At 49.0% G+C, this 17,528-nt stretch overlaps 1 protein-coding gene across 7 annotated transcripts in view; it reads right to left on the reverse strand.

The window, feature by feature from the left end:
- Nucleotides 1-17,528, reverse strand: part of MIER1 (MIER1 transcriptional regulator) — an 846,254-nt gene that overhangs the window by 786,332 nt on the left and 42,394 nt on the right. Inside the window, exon 2 of one of the 7 annotated variants that reach the window (XM_069641953.1) lies at nucleotides 12,568-12,681. The exons of the other annotated variants lie outside the window; for them this stretch is intronic. The gene's annotated coding sequence lies outside the window, so the exon portion shown is untranslated. The remainder of the gene's footprint in view (nucleotides 1-12,567; nucleotides 12,682-17,528) is intronic. 7 annotated transcript variants of the gene reach the window in all.

Consider the following 17,528-nt stretch of genomic DNA (forward strand, 5'->3'; position numbering starts at 1 on the left):
GAGCTGGATCGCCTCCCTGCACAGCGGAAGTGAACCTGCTTCCCCCCCCCCCTTTTGTTGAGGTAGTGCATGGCCACCGTGTTGTCCTTTAGAATCAGGACACTCTTTCTGCGCACAGTCGACAGAAAAGCCTTCAGGGCTAGCCTGACGGCCCTCAGCTCCAACAGATTGATATGGAGTCTGGACTCCGACGGAGACCAACGACCGCTGACTGTCACTCGTGGGCATGAGCTCCCCATCCCGTGAGGGATGCGTCCGTCACGATTGTCACCTCCGGCCAGGGCAGCCAAAATGGGGCCCCCCCCTTCATCAGATTGCCCTCGACGGCCCACCACAGAAGGTCCCGGGCTACCGAGGATGGCACCTGAACAGGGTCCGACAGTCAGCCGGAGGACTGAGACCACTGGAGCTTGAGTGCCCACTGCAAAGATCTCATCCGCAGACGAGCCTCTGGCACCAGAAGAATGCAGGATGCCAGGAGGCCGAGCAGTCTCAAGAACTCGGACGCTGGGAGATTCTGGGCAAACTGAAACTTGTGCACCATCTGCTGAATGTGAAGAGCCCTCACCTGAGGAGGAAAACGCTGCCCCAGGGACGTGTCAAGCACTGCTCCGATGTACTGGAGCCGCTGCGTTGGTGCCAAATGGAACTTCTTTAAAATTGAGGGAGAAGCCCTGCCTGTGAAGGGAGTGGCAGGTGACGGACAGATGATCCAGGACTTGCTCGGGAGAGCTCCCCCTGATCAACCAATCGTCCAGGTAGGGGTAGACGTGAATCCCCACTTTCCTGAGATGCGCTGCCACCACCACTATGAGCTTGGTGAAAACCCTCGGGGCGGAGGTCAATCCGAAGGGCAGGACCCGAAACTGAAAGTGCGAGTCGCCAACCGTGAACCTTAGGTACTTCTTGTGCTTGGGATGGATCGGCACATGGAAGTAAGCATTCTTGAGGTCGAGAGACACCAACCAGTCCTGAAGTTGAAGGGCCTGGGGGACTTGAGAAAGAGTCACCATCTTGAACTTGTCCTTCCTGAGGAGTTTGTTCAAACCGCGCAAGTCCATGATGGGTCTCAATCCCCAGTCTTTCTCGGGTATTACCAACCCTTGTTCTTCTCCGCTACAGGCACCAGTTCTATGGCGCCTTTCTCCAGCAGGGCTTCAAAGTCCTGCGCAAGGAGCGGATCCGGACTCTTCAAAGAGAGGCTCCCTGGTGGATTGTCGTGAGGCCTCTGCCGAAAAGGAAGACAGTAGCCATGGGTTATGATCTCCAGAACCCACACATCCGAAGTAATGGCTCGCCACTCTACAAGATGCTGCGCCAGCCTTCCCCCAACCGGCGAACCATGGGACCTGGTCTCATGACTGAGTGGTAGCGGCTGCGGCATTGCCCGAGGGCAAAGAGGCAACTGCCCGAGCAGCCTTGGCACCTCGAGTACCTTTATTTCCACCTCTGGCACTCTTACGATGTCCTCTTTGACTACTAGCTCTCCTCGCTTTACTGAAGGACGAGTAGTAGCGAAAGGAACCTCCCCTCCATTGCTGTCCCCTAGGACGAAAAGGCGGAGGTTGGCGAACTGCAGCGCCCAACGACTTTGCTGCAGCTTTGGAGGTCTGCAACCTCTCGTCAGCCTTGCTGCCAAAAAGGTGTTCACTGTCAAAGGGCATGTTGAGGAGCAGGGACTGCACATCAGGAGCGAACCCAGACTTCCGCAACCACGCAAACCTGCGCATTACGGTGCTCGCCGCCATGGACCGACTGACACAATCCGCCAAGTCCAAACCCGACTGAACAGCCTCACACATGGCATCCTTGCCATCCTGAACCATAGCAAGGAAACCATCCCGTTTGTCCACTTCGGGAATATGTTCAGCCGCTAATGCAACACAGTTCCACAGAGTGTGTGTGAAACGAGACAAGGCACATATGGAGTTGGCCGCCTGAAGCGCCATACCCCCCAAAGAAAACACTTTCTTCGCCCAGCCGTCAAAACGTTTGCCGTCCCTATCCGGAGGGATGGTAGGATACAACGCCTGCTTTGGCGGGGCCGTAGCCGCCTGCACCATCAAACTCTCCGGAGTGGGGTGCCTAGACAAGTAGCAGGGGTCGCTACTGGCTGGACGGTATTTTCGCGAAAAAGACTTACCCACTGCCGGGAGACTCTCTGGAGCAGTCCAAACCGCCGCCACCCTTCTCTGCAGAGTCATATGAAAAGGCAAAACCGGGTCAATGGGTGGACCGAGATCAAGGATGTCCATGAGATCATCCTGAACGAACTGCGCTGGGGGAGCTGACCAACCCAAGTACTCGGTAACCCGAGACATAAGGTGGCGATATGAAGAATCGACATGAGTGCCAGGCTCCGGCCTACAAAACTCCACCTCCGGAGAGGTGTCCAGTCCACTGGCATCATGCAGCGACTGCCGCAGGTCATCAAACTGGCTATGGCCCGAGATGAGTTCATCGGGAACCGGAACCAAGCCGCCATCAGAGCCTTCATCACCCTCAGAAACGTACTCCAGGCGGGGAAGAGGAAGATCTCTGGGGACCAAAGCAGTGCCTGACCTTAGCCAGAGCCTTTCTAGGGGCAAACCCCGTGCCACGGGGCCCCTCCGACACCACCGCCTCAAAAGGCATCGAGGGCGCCGAACGAGTCGGCGCCGGCAGAAAAGGTGTCGACGTTAGCTGCAGCGCTGGAGCTCCGAGCGTGTCTCGACGACCTAGGCGCCGACGACCCCCTCGGAGGCGGATCCTCGAAAGAAATCGTCGACGACCTCGGTGCCACAGGCGTCAACGTCTTCTTCGAAGAAGGCACAGGATCACGCAGTCTCGAGCGCGTCGAGGACCGGGACCTGGAACGGGCATGGCGAGAACGGCTACCCTTGTCCGAGCGGGACCTCTCCCGCGAGCCGTGCCGACCACCCGAGCCCAAAGGTGTACGAGCGGTGTCTCTTGACCGGTGTCGACCGACCCCACTCGGAGGCGCGGACGGACCGGTGCCCTGCGATTCAAGAATCGCTAGCATCTGCTTCCCGAAGGAAGCCCAATCCTCTGGTGTCGTTTGCATTGACGGATAAGCGACCCACCGACGGGCGGAGTCCTCGGAAGAGGACGGGGAAGGCGACCTATGCCGGTGCTTCCGGGAATGCCTCGAAGAGGCAGAGGAGTGGCGAGACCGACTCCTGGAAGGAGACCCACTGGACTTCCGACGCGGAGAGTCGCCCCTCGAGTCATCCGTCGAAAGCCCCGCAGACCTCGACTTCCGGGGCTTAGACACCTGGCCTACCGACAGCTTCTGCTTGCGTTGCCGCAAGGCCTTTGCTGTGAGCGACTGGCAGTCGACAAAGTCGTCCGTATCGTGGGCCTCACCGAGGCACCAGAGGCAGGCGTCGTACGAGTCTGTGACCGACATCTTGGACCCACAGCCCCCGCAGTTCTTGAAGCCCCGACGCGGGGTTGAAGATGAGAAAGACATCACCACGAACAGGTCTTCACACAAACCGAACAGGTTCAACAAACCGAGAATTGAAAACAGCAAACTCCAACGAGTCGAGGCGTACCGAGATTCACGAAGCGAACACGTTTGCGGATAAAACGGAACTGAGGCTATGGGCGTTGTGCGTCCTACTTATCACATCGGGTGACGTCGGCCGTCGGATGAGGTCCTCGGGGACGGCGCATCGATGTCATCGACGCAGGACACAGACGCCAAAGATTTTCCAAAGCAGCACAGCTGTGGACATTACCCGTCATAGATATGGAATACGTCGGAGGACCCAATCCCCTCGGAATTCAGGATACATGGGGTGTTTCCGGTGGATGGTAACTGCGTTGTCTTGCAACAATAGAAAGCCTAGATCATATAACAATGATTTGGCTCTCCATAAAGTATTGAGAACCACCCCGGATAGTATCCACAATTGCGCGACAGTGAGATCTTTATCATTGACAAATTCTACTGTCTCGATATGGGATGATGTAATGTCCTACAATTCAGGAATTTCCATAAATATATTTAGACTGCTCTATCTATTTAAGTCATATGCCGGAAACGGTAATTCACGACATCTAATTAGTAGATGATAGTAAGATTTATAATAAGTCATCTTCCCACTATGTGATGTCTGAAGAGTATTTGTCTGCGGGATAAATAAATCTGGTACCTTTTCTGGGAAGTTACCCTGATGGAATAGTATTTGTCACATTGGGGAATTCTGTCGCGGTATTTGATCTATTGATGTCTGCAAGTGAGAGTTATGAGATGCAACCGGAATGCTATTTTTCACATTGGGCATGAATTTTGTTTAGGTATCTGAGTTATTGGGTCCCCGTAATGTCAGATTGTAAGATGCAACCAGCAACCCATTTAGGACACAATTATCCAAACTCATTGCCATATAGGTTGCACAGGACCTTTTAATTTCTTCTTGCATTTGTTCGAATGTCAAGTTTACATCAGTGTTTGATTTTTGTGTTTTAGAAGAGTCCGATTCTTGCCAGCGATTTTCCAAATGAGACTACGATGTTCATTTTGGCGATTGATGCTTCTTGTGAACATGTAGGCAATTTTGTCATAATGAGTAGATTGAGCCGAAATTGCCACCAAATCATCTAGCGGTTGGTATTGTAACTGCCTGGCTTTACCAAATTGCTAGTTGATTTCCAAGTCGCGATACAGCTACCGGTTTCCTCACCTTGACGGGTCTTATTACATTAGTCCCGTTTGCTGGAATTGTTATGCCGCTTCGTGAATGTGCAGAATGTTTACTTGATTTCTTTTCTTTTTGGCATTTAATAAATTCACTGCTTTCTTTTTCGAAGTCGTCGCAAAGATCTTAAATGTCAGCATTTTAACATCAGATGAAGAAGCTGACATTTGCACCGGCAAACTGTTTCAAGCTTTGTCCGAATTGGTTTCCACCTGAGAACAGTAATGCATCACCCACAATTGCATTCTGGCTTGTAGTCTTCTGCACTAGTGGTTGCAATAGAGGTACTTGATCTATATTGGATTCTACAGGATTTTGTGTATTATTTAGTTGTTCCATGCATAGTGCCATCGTTTGTGAACTCGTGCATACCACAACTGTTTCTTTGCGACTTCCATTATCTCTTGCCGACAAAGTAACTGAAAAACGACCTCGCGTTATCAGATAGCAATTGTGTTAAGATGTCTGTCTGACGGGGGGGCATGGCTAACCGCCATGTAGGACAGTCGCACTCAAGGTAGGCTCCGCTTGATGTGTCCAATATACGCTGCTAAATAGCCTTTTTAAGGCGCCTGAAGTGCTCAAGAGCAGATGAAGCTACTGGGGAGGCCCTACAGCAGCTCTGTCCAAACTTTCATGAACAAGCAAACCCTAAAGCAGCACGAAATACAGTGAACTGCAACGCCTCGGAGCCGAAAGAAAATAGCGGCCGGCAGACAGCGAGCCTGACTGCCGAGGCGCCCGCTGATCCGGTCTGCCGACCCAAGCCGAAACCAGCTCGGAAGATCCTAGGGGCGAGGCGGAGGACCCCGCGCCCAGTGGTGTGACACTGAGGAAAGCGAAGACCGCTGTGAGGGGCAATCACCGGGAAGCGAACCTGGAGGCTCCGGCTGCCCGGCCCCCCTGGTCAGTCGCAGAGCAGCTGCCCTCTGGAGAGGCGAAAAGGGGGTTCCTGATGCAGCTGAGGAACACCTGGGCTGCCGATGGGAGAGCGAACACCGCCCCTTGTGAAGCAGCCGCTACAACACTGGTAAAGACGGCCCTAGCAGCCGAAAGACCCGCAGCGAAGAGCGGTGAGAGGGCCCGGAGGACGAGGTCAGCGGTGCAGAGAGTGAGAGCAGCACAAGGTGAGGAGAGGGGGAGGAGGGAAGAGCCCACCGGACTACCGCACCCCCAGATCTGGGAGGCCTTCCCCCCGTTGGGCCCCGGTCGGGGCACTAAGCACACACAGACATTGCAACGGCGGGCTGGGAGACCTGAAAGGCCGTAAAAGAATAAGCTCCGCAAATATTGGCGCCGGCCTGCCTCGCGGCACTTGGTGAGCAGATAGCCCAGAGCAAACTGAGCCCAGCTGGAAAGGAGAAAGGGATAGCCCCACATAGTGGACAATAGCATCACAGACACCCGGAAGCGCGAGCACTGAAAAGCGCTCAAACAAAACGGGGAGCCCGGAACACAGGCAAAACCCCCTGCAATGCCGGAAAGAGCGGCCCTCGGCAACGCCACAGATCACCGAGAGGGCCACACACGCGATAACGCCCTGTACCAAACAATCGTAACGGCCCACTGCGTGGCGTCCCAACTGGAAACGCACCAGCTACGCGCATGCAATAACAACCCTTCCACTGCCTGCACGGCTTGGGGAGTGGAGCTGCGCCTCGCCCGTGAATTAACCCACCCTCCAGCCCTCGGTGAAATGTCCTCCAAGGGGGCGAGATCCAAGCAAAAAACAGACCACCATTGAGACAGATGCGGCAGGAGGACCACCAAAACCAGAAGCCAGCACTCAGGGCACCGTAACAACAACGCCCGGACCCTTAGACGGGACGGTAGAACCTGCTAACTCACAGATCCTTGAAGCCATCAGGGCGCTCCAAGCGACAATGGAGAGCAGAATTGACGTGGTGGCCATAGATCTGGGCCTGCTACGACAAGATATCCGTAATATCACTGGCAGGACTGAAGTGCTCGAGACCCAAGTCCGAGAGAACACTGAGGCCAAGACGCAGCTCCTGAAAGATGTAGATGTGCTCGCGCAAAAAGTAAAACACCTCGAGGATAGGGCTCAAGAGGCCGAAGTGCGGGCACGCCACATCAACGTCAGGATCCTAGGCCTGCCAGAGGGCACTGAAGGAAACGACCCCACAAACTATGTGGAGAACCTCCTGATAGAGGAAATAGGTGCCGAAAAACTTTCACAGGGCTTCACCATAGAAAGAGCCCATCGACCTCTCACCAAAAGGCCGCCCCCGGGGGGCCCGCCTAGGCCATTGATAGCCAAAGTGCTCAATTATAAAGACAGAGAGACTATTCTAGCTTTCTCAAGATCGGGAGGCCAAATCCAGAGGGGCTCGAAGAAGATAGCCATATACCCTGATTACACATTCAAGGTCCAAATGAAAAGAGTACAATTCATCTATTCAAAAGCGAGATTGAAAAAAGCAGGCCTAGGTTATATGCTCTTATATCCAGCTAGATTGAAAATAATTCACAATAACAAAGCTCTTATTTGAAATGCTGGCTGAAGCTAGGGAATGGATGGACCACGAACAGATCCAGGACCTTGAAGTAAAAGACCGCAGACCACGCTGAGCCGCAGGGAGAGCAGCTGTAAGAATTGGTCAGCTCTCACACAAAAACATCGAACGCCAACCTAAGTGCAGCGAGATCGATTTACCAAAAGAGCCGTACCGGAGATGGACTGCTTCCATCTGAGACAAGACTAAGCAGACTCCTTCTGCCCCCAGAAGTTTTTCTTCCTTTTTTTGGGTGCATTTAACCCACCCATAGGGCACCACAAGACCCGTAAACGGTCAAATGGAGCAGAAACGGGGTAGTCATAACGGTGGAAACCCCGCTGGACAGTTTGTTACAGGGAAGTTTGAAGTTTAAGAGGGGAGGGAATCCGAGAGTTTGTGTTAATATGTGGGAACCACACCAAGAAAAAACAAACAAAAACACCTAAAACGGTATCAATCGCCAGAACCGGACCTGAAACCACCAGAGGTCACCCTTGAAAACACTCGGTCATTCAATAACCATGGCTGACAAGATCTAAATCATGACTTGGAATGTCAGGGGAATGAACAGCTTCGTCAAACAACGCCGAATCCACATGTACATAAAACGGAACAAGGTCGGAATCGCCCGACTCCAAGAGACTCACCTGGACGCACGCAAGCTCGCAGCGACAGCCAAGTCATGGAGGTGAACGTTAGTAGGCTCCACCTACTCCTCCTACGCCAGATGGGTCCTGATTTGGATCAATCCAACCAACCCCCTCAAGATAGTAAACACAAAAACCGACAACGAAGGCAGGATGGCTGTGGTTCACAGTACCACAGAGGTAAGGGAGGTCTGTCTAATCAGCACTTCCGCTCCTACCAACGATGCCACAACTTTCTTCCACTCACTATGTAGTGGACTTAGCCCTTACAGGGACAGCACCCTAATGTGGGGGGAGATCATAATTGCACCCTAGACCCTCGCAAAGAGATCAGCTGATAAACAACCCTGCCCATCCACGCCTGCCAAGATATTAACTGCACTGACGCAACACTTCAGGCTCAAAGTCATATGGAATTAACATCATCCAGAACAACGGGAGTACTCCTATTCCCCACCCCATGCGGTCTACACCAGGCTAGACTACATATTTATCAATGAAGAGCAACACGCTTTGTTTGGGGACGCACAATACCTTCCCAGAGTGATATCTGACCACTCACCATTAGTGGTCACCTGGACGGTGTAGGCACCTAGAACCCCCCCATACCCACATGGAAGCTTAGAAGTGAAGCCCTGCTGGACGTGGCATTCTGCGACCAGATACGGAAATGCACACAAGACTTTTGGCAGGTCAATGAAAACAGCTTAAGTCACTTCGGCACAATATGCAAGACATACAAGGTGGTCATGAGGGGAGAAATGATTGCAGCAGTGGAGGGAGCCCGGAGGTGCTTGGTGGTCTCTCTAAAGCACACTGAAAACGAGCTAAGGAAACCAGAAGCGGAGGCCAACACTAGCCAGGAACATTTACAAAAAGTGGTTGAGCTCAAACAGGCCTGCCTTACATACTGGCATAAGCTAGAGAAACTTAGCTACACGAAACACATTGAAAGAACTCACGCCCTGGGTGACAAACCCGGGAAACTATTAGCATGGCTGTACAAGCGCGAAGCCCCTAGAACACCCATATGCCATATCCGCAAATCAGACAGCTCAGTGGCACACACTCAGACTGATATAAACTCTGTGTTCTCTGGGTTCAACCGAGACCTCTACGCCAGCACCCCATCGCCCACAGACACCGAGATTGAGGACGTCTTAGACATCAACCTCCCTAAATTAGACACACAAACGGCAGAGGCCCTGGATGAGCCCATCACCCCAGAAGAAGTGATAGTAACCATCAGATCCCTGCCGACCGGTAAAACTCTGGGCACTGACGGGCTCCCAGGAGAATTTCACAAAGCGTACAAAGACTTTTTAGCACCACTCCTAGCACAAGTGTTTAACGAGCTATACGAAGTGGGTACTCTCCCAGAAACTATGAGGGAGGAAGAAATCATCCCCCTATTAAAATCTGGCAAAGACGAAGACGAGTGCAGCTCATATAGGCCTATATCCATGCTGAACTCAGATATTAAGATCCAGACAGCATTACTAGCGAGAAGACTGTGTTGAGTAGTCCCACAATTGATTCACCAAGACCAGACAGGGTATGTCCCCGGGCGTTCCATCACAGAGAATCTGCGCAGACTACACCACATCATCTATAGTACTAACAGCAGAGCCGAGAAATGCGCAGTGGTGTCTCTTGACGCCTCCAAAGCCTTCGACTTGGTCAGGTGGGACTGGTTATATCCCACCATGACTAGGATGGTGATTGGACCAAGCTCATATATACTAACCCCATCGCCAGAGTACGGACGAACAATACATACTCAGACAAATGGCAACTCCACAGAGCAACGCGACAGGGATGCCCACTCTCCCCCATGCTATATATCCTAGCCACCGAACCTGTGGCTGCCTATTTACGACAGGAATACGGGATGGGGCATAGTAATAGACGGGGTTACCCATTACTAGAGACATTGGACGGGTTTCACAGATGCACAGGGATTCAACTCAACAAAGAAAAATCCTGCCTTTTCCCTCTGGCTGCCCTAAACAAATACAGAGCCGAGAGCCTACCCGCCATGGCCCTCCAGTGGAAGACCACTTCCTTCAAATACCTAGAAATTACCATCCACAGTGACCCCAAATCCGAACATACTCTGAACACGGTAAAAGCCAGAGAAAACCTGGAGAGAACAATGGACTTCTGGGGCAAGCTGTCGCTCTCAGTGGCGGGAAGGGCTGGACTCCTCAAAATGGTGGCGTTGCCCCGGCTCCTGTATTGTTTTACCAACGTCCCATTCAACATCCCCCCCCCTCAGTTCTTTAGAAAAACTCTAGATGATTCCTCTGGCAGGGGGGGGGGGTGGAGGGGGATGGGGGTGAGACAGAGCCGCATTAGAAGTGCTACAAAGACCCTATGAAAAAGGAGGCCTGAAAATCCCAAATCTAGAACTGTACTACCTGGCGAGTCAACTGATGCATGTAGTGAAATGGATGTCAGATGAGACCACTGGACACCCGACTCCTGCAGCCGGCCATTCCCCAGATGCTCCTCAGAGATCTACTCTGGCTCCCAGCAAACGTGACACAAAATAGCCAATACATAGCACAACTTGCGATTCAGATTTGGAAACGAGCCTGCAAGACAGTGCAGTTACATGACCCGTACTCCCTCAGATCCCAATGGCTGCAATCATGACAAGCAGGTCCTCGGGTCATAGAGAGATAAGAAGCGGGTGGGAGCACTATGGAATAGCCACATTAGAAGACCTAATAAATGATCAGGGGATAATAAAATTCACTGAACTATACGAGACCACGGACTACCTCCAGGACAGTTCCTGCTTCACAGAGCGGTGGTAAAGAGTCTCACAGACAGATGGCCGGAGGCAACGTACTCAGACCCCGAACATGCAGTCATAGAGGACATGTAAGCTGCAGCAGAAGGACGACACGAAACATTGAGACTGAGACAATGCTAGACAACACAACCAAACAAGAACTCAAATGTAAAACGAAATGGGAGGACGAGTTGGGCATAGTATTTGAAGATAAGGAATGGGGAGCCATAACCCGATATCATAAAAAGATCTCCAGGAACGCCCGACTACAGTTCATACAGTTCTACATCATCAACAGATCATACCTCACACCGGAAGTGATCTCCAGTTTTAAAGGAGAGGAAGTTCAGAAATGCCCCAAATGCAAAGAACCCAGAGTGGGAATGACTCACATGTTTTGGAAATGCCAGACGATACAATCCTTTTGGATGCAGATTGCGGCTAAGGTAGCAGAGTCAGACATCGACCTGGACGTACGAACACCGACGGCATGCATACTGGGCAGATACAAAAAAAGCAGAAAGAACAAACACCTAAACAGGCTCAAGGACCTGATATACATAACTGCAAAAAGACTCATCGCCATGCGATGGAAAAGCGCAAAATCCCCAAGTGTGGCACTCTGGTGGGGAGACCTGCGCAAATGGGTAACAGCGGAAACTGGCGAGTGGGAGAACGCACTGAGAGTACAACAACTAGACGACAGCGAGGACTTACACCAATGGGTGGCCCTTACGGTGCCATTATTCAATCCAGCAGAGGAAGACGCTACCTCGGACGACACAAGTAGCCCGAGAGCGAAGACCGGGACCGGTGAAGGCAGAACTGAAGCATAAACTGTTGTCTTGGGAGAGGGGTTTGGGGGGGGGGGGGGGGGAGGGGTTTCACGTACAAATCATATTCCATGCACTGACGACGTAACCAGTTTGCTTGTTGTTAAAAATAATATATATATATATTTTTTTTTTTAAAAAGATGTCTGTCTGATGGGTCATTTTACGATCTAGCGTTTCATACAGCTTTGCTATGGCAAGTGGTGCCGTATTCATAGCCATAATTGTCATGCTTACAGAAGGTGAATTAGACGGTGGTGAAGAATGTGTTTGTATGGCCGATAAATTTTGTCGAGCTCTGCGTAGTGTGGGATTTGCAAAAGACAGCGAAAGTGCTGAGTCGAATTTACAAATAAACTCAGAGAAGGACAAGTATCGGATGTTGTCCGACAAATCAGCATGTGGACTTGTCCGTCTCTCTCGTGAATTTCGCAAGGGGGGGTATAGGGGCTGGGGAGAGCAGAGGGGTTAGTTCCGACTCAATGTGTAATGCAGAATTAGGCAAGTTTAGCTCTGCCGTGATCAAGCGACTAGACGAGCTGGCAGTCCCCCCCCCCCATCCCTTCTTCGTCTTCCATACAAGCCAATACGTCATTTGCCACAACATTACCTATGCGGTCCATGCTCGCCAGATCAGTCCATTTCATTATCAGGCATGAACACTGCTTCTATGGCCGAGTTTGTAGGAAACTCCTTATCACCTGATTGCGTGATCGCTATACTTAGCACTGTACTCTGCGTATTCACTGCATGCGACAGCACAGGTATTTTCTGATTTTGAGCTATTCGTTGCAGAATTGGTGTCCTAACAATATCATGTAAACAAAATGCACTAATGTCTGCGTTCATTGATTGCGAGCGAACCTTGGCTCGCGTACAATGCGTTTCACCAGCCGCCGCCATTATCGGATTTCTTACAGGTGTCAAGGTGCTCGAACAACCTGGTGCCGATAGTGGCTTGCTTGCTGGCATGTCAGTTTTCAATGAATAAATCCCCACTGGCATGAAAGACTGTGCAAAAATGGCAGATGGTTCAAACACTTGACACAATTTAGACAATACCGGCTAATTGCCCTTGGAGAAGAAGGTGGAGACAGTCAGCTGTTCAGTAGCAAAGCAGCTAAGCAGCACACTCCAGCACTGTTATATGGATTTTCATAGTAAAACCGTGTAAATCTGCAACAGAGTGAAAAGATAAAGTGTTATAGTGAGTTGCCCCCGTCCATTAGGGGTGCAGCATTGTTGGAAGTTATTAAATATCCAATCCGCATACCCTGTAGCAAAGTCTCAAAAACAAAGTCTCCAGCAGCTAAGCAGCACACTCCAGCACTTCTCTGGAGCACTTCCCACGGATGCACGTATTCCATATTCTATTATAAACCCCACATACCATGCCTACAATGCACTCCTATAACACGCCAGCTAACTAAACACTAAACATCACCCTGCCATAATAGAATTTAAAAATAAATAGTAAAAACATGAGCAAACCGTAAAATACAATAATTGAGAAACCGCAACATATAATTAATGTGCGATTGGCTACAACTCTATTACCTTACCCATTGTACGCAACAGAATCTTGAAACTTCTTTGGTAATCTTTTACTACTCTCACTTTTTCTCACTTTTCCAACAGCCTTACCATTATTACTCATTCATCCCACCACCTTGCAAAGTATCACTCCTCCCATTCACATCATTTCTCTCATCCACATTCACACCACTTCCTCTACAGCACACATCATCCCAATGGTCCCACATCCTTTCACTCCTCCCTGCCCTTTTTAACACTCCTTTTTTACATTTAATGACTCTAACAACATTCCAGGCTGTGTGATCTTCCAACTTTACAGCACTTCTAAAACATTGCACAACCTTCATAGGACCAGAAAACTTGGATACCCTTTCCTACCTTCTCTACCTTTCCTCACCCTCACAAAATCCCCAGCTTACACAGTTTCCCTTGCTAATGCTACCTTTGAACATTTTATCATGATATACGTTCTTCCTCTGCATTTCTACTATCCTCTCAGCCACAAAACCTTCACTTACACTCTGAATACCCAATTTCTCATTTCACCCATGACGTGGAAAATGTACTGCCCTTCATCAGCCAAAAAGTTAACGCACCCGTGGCACTGTGTGGCGTCACCCTTATACTCCATAACAGACCACCTAAACAATATTTCCAATTAAGGCCATTAGCAAAAGTCAATTGTATACATTCACTCACCACCCTATTCAGTATTACCACCATCCCATTTGTTTCTGGGTGATATACAGAAGAATGCTTCAAACAAAAACCCATCTTAGTGGCAAACTATTTTTCTGGAATCACATTGTGGACCATTATCACTCAGCATCTCCTTCGGCACACCTGTCACTTTCTTTGGCGTTACTCTTAACAACCGCCACTTCCGGCCAACACGTGTACCTATCCACCAATACCATCAGATCACAATTGCCATGCCCTAAAACCTTCACAGGGACCCAAAATATCCATACTTCTCTCCAGCCAAGGTCCTTCAGGTACTGGACTAGGTGTCAATGGTTAATTTCCTAGTAGGTATTTTCTTCTCACAATTTCCCCAGGCACATATTGCTGAAGAATCCTCGTAATTTAAGTATTGTGAGGGAGTCATGGTATCACACGTAGACACTGACAAGAGCTGCAAGTTTCAAAACCTTTATCGATGGTTTAAAAAGGCGTTGGAAACCTATCTTGCCCTATAACTAAGATGGGAGTATTCACAACCAATAAAACAAAAACAAAATACAGTCCTAGTCAGTCCTTAGTCAAAATAAAATGGCCTATACTAATAAACCTAATGTCTGCCCTCTTTCTAATACAATAAATGTGTAAACTGAATCTGTAATGCAAAAAAGGAAACTGTTCAAAAGAAATGTCAGAATGGCGGAGTAAACTCCCTAACCACGTTTTGTAGCATGGGAGAAGAAGGCACACTGATATTAAGAATCACTCTGGCTTCCGACACAAGGATGCAGTTTGATTCGTGGACTAGGGCTCACTTGGCCTTTCAAGAAAAGTCACTAGTTTATCCGCTAGACCTCTGCTTCCTCTCACTCAAGCCCAGGTCCCCTTTTAGCTTATAATACAGTTCCTTCTGTTTACCACAATTCAGTATAGGTTTCCCTCTGCCGGGCTCAAACCTTTCAATCACAATTTGTGGGGATTTCCTTCCCCAAGCTTCAATCGCACTTTCATAGGCTTTCCTCTGTCGGGCTCAAGCCTTCTTTCACTTTCCTTTCGCTGTCAAAGACTTTAGAAACTGTGAGGCTTTTGCTCTTACCTTGGTATGACCACTTCAACCTTCTTTCCTCAAACACCACTTTTTCTCTCCTACACCAAGGCCTCTTGATAAATGTAGTTGCAAGCACAGCAATTATTCAAAGATATCTCTCACATCCAGGTTTCCCCTCTGCCAGGATCAAATCTTGCATCTCAGTTTCTTTCTCTTCCCGCCGCTTCTACAGCAGACATTTCACAGAGACATTCGATTGGGCAATCTTCTGTCGCCAGACCACTCTTACTTTGTAATTTGTTTGATCGCATCTTATCGGCACACGTGCAACCTTCATTCGTCGGATACTGTGGCCGTCAAGTTTAATTTAACACAGACCGGACTTTCATTGCTTTCATCAACTCTCTGGCTGTGTTAGTTCATTTTTTTCTTTCGCTGCTTTGATCCTGAAGTCAAGGCGGATACCACAACTACTGCTGCACCTCCCCAACTCTGCCATTCACCCGGGAGGGGGGGGCTAGTATCCCTGAAACACAACAGAGGTTTGTCTCTTCTCTTTAGCTGGGCCTCCTTGCACAACTTTCAAAGCCCTTCACAGATAACGCTCTCTCGCCGGGGTGTCCAAGGTTTCTCCGTACCTCGGTTCTGTCCCTCGGCCTGTCGCTCTGCTCCACCTGGTTTGCTGTCGCCCTGGAAGAACTGCTCTTTCTCGTGGACCGCCTTGCTCAGAGTGTGTCTCAGTGTTCCACCTTTAACCATGTGTATGTAATAAAGATAAAATGCCTGACCCGGCCTGATCTTATTAGTGGGACATGTCCATTTTATTGCATGGGTGGTACTCCCTTCAGCCTCAGACCTCTTCTTCGGCTCATTGTTTGTGTAGGAAAGGGGGGTGGGGATATGGGAATTTGGAATATCCTATAAAATAGGACGGGAAAGAAGTATTTGGAAAGGGGGGGATACCATGTCTCATCAGGAATTCCTCCCCCACTCCCCAAGGACCCTGCTCCCATCCACCCGGAGGGACTGAATCCAAAGGCGATGTCTCTGCCGTGGCCACCTGAGTAAGGGATCCCAGGGCTTTAGGCAGTGAAACACTCTGGTTTATCACAGTATCCATTGCCGGGCACCAACATTTTTCTCACTCTTTCCTTAGTTACAGTGATACCAGGATGACCTTCATGCGCCAATCAAACTCACCTTCTCTGCAGGTATCATCCTTGAACCTCTCAGAATCTAATCACCCTCAATAGACATTTCATCCTTTACCATGTAATAAGCGACAAATGCATCCTCTAAATTTACTTTTTTGGCCAACCCTTCACAATCCATTCTTTCACCATACTCAACAAAACATCTTCCCTGACTTGCATTTCCCATTCTTCCTCATTCAAAGCCATCTATTGTTACTCAGCACACTTGCTCCTCAACTTCTGTTAACACTTCTCTTGACTCATTATCCACTCTTGCCATACGAGAAAAAAAAAAATCTACAATAGAATTTATCTTCCCAGGCAAATATTCCACCTCACAATTGTATTCCATTAACCGCAAACATGCAATTCTGGGTGCAGCCCTAGACATGCCTTTGACTGCAAAGACTTCCACCAACGGTTTGTGGTCACTTTTTATCACAGGCTTATCAACCCATATATACTGCCTGTAATGTTCCGCACCCAAACAGGCTAATAATTCTCTCTCAATTACAGAGTAGCTTGTCTTAGTATCAGTTACTACTCTGGATGCAAACATCCCAATTTTCTCTTGATCTCCATCTCTCTGCGATAATAATGCGCCAACCTAGACACTTGCAGCTGGCATCCACTGTAATTATCAATGTCCTCTCTGGAACAAAACCACCCAACAAAGGAGCTTCACAAATACATTTCTTTACACAATCAACTGCATTCGTATGCCTGTCCATCCACTCAAATTTTGTATCTGTCTTCATGATCTCCCTTAATGGTGTGTAATTATAGCAAACATCTCAATTTGTTATAATATTAAGCTCAACCTAAAAACGAGTAACTCCTCAGTGGACGAAGTAAGGTGCTTTCTCAATTGCCTCCATCTACTTGAATCTGGGTTTATAACCACCCTTAAAGTCTGCCCTAAATAGTCTACCTAGATTTTGCTAGATTTACACTTACTATATTCAACAGTGAAACCCTTTTCCTGTAATCGCTCTAAAACCCTACATAACCTTTTGTTGTGTTCTTTCTCGCCTAATCCATACACTAATATATCCTGGAAGACTTGCACACCTGCTATACCCTCTAACAAGTGTCTCAACACTCTGAGATACAGCAGGCACTGATGCTGAACCAAATGGCATACACAGGTAACAATATAATCCATAAGGGGCGATAAGCGTAGCATACTTCCTTGATTCAGTATGTAATTGAATCTGGTGATACGCTGCTAAGTCCACTATGGAAGATACAATAGGTAAAGGGTATTCTTCTACTACAATCACCTTATTCAATTCTCAGAGATCCATGCAAATCCTTACTCTACCATTCACCTTGATCGCCACAATGTGAAAAATCCATTCGGACGCATCCACTTCCTCAATCGCACCTTCTCTATTAAGCCTACAAAGTTGTTCTTTTACATCTTCTCTCAAGGCAATAGGTATATGGCTTTCATTATCCGACATAGGTTCTGTGCCAGGCGTAAATTCAATCTTGTTTGAGTATCCCTTGAATATTCCAATGCCATCACTGAACACTAAAACAATTCTTTCTTTACCATATAC

The sequence above is a fragment of the Ambystoma mexicanum genome, chromosome 1q (assembly GCF_040938575.1).
Source record: "Ambystoma mexicanum isolate Mex_15411 chromosome 1q, UKY_AmexF1_1, whole genome shotgun sequence".
Lineage (NCBI taxonomy): Eukaryota > Metazoa > Chordata > Amphibia > Caudata > Ambystomatidae > Ambystoma > Ambystoma mexicanum.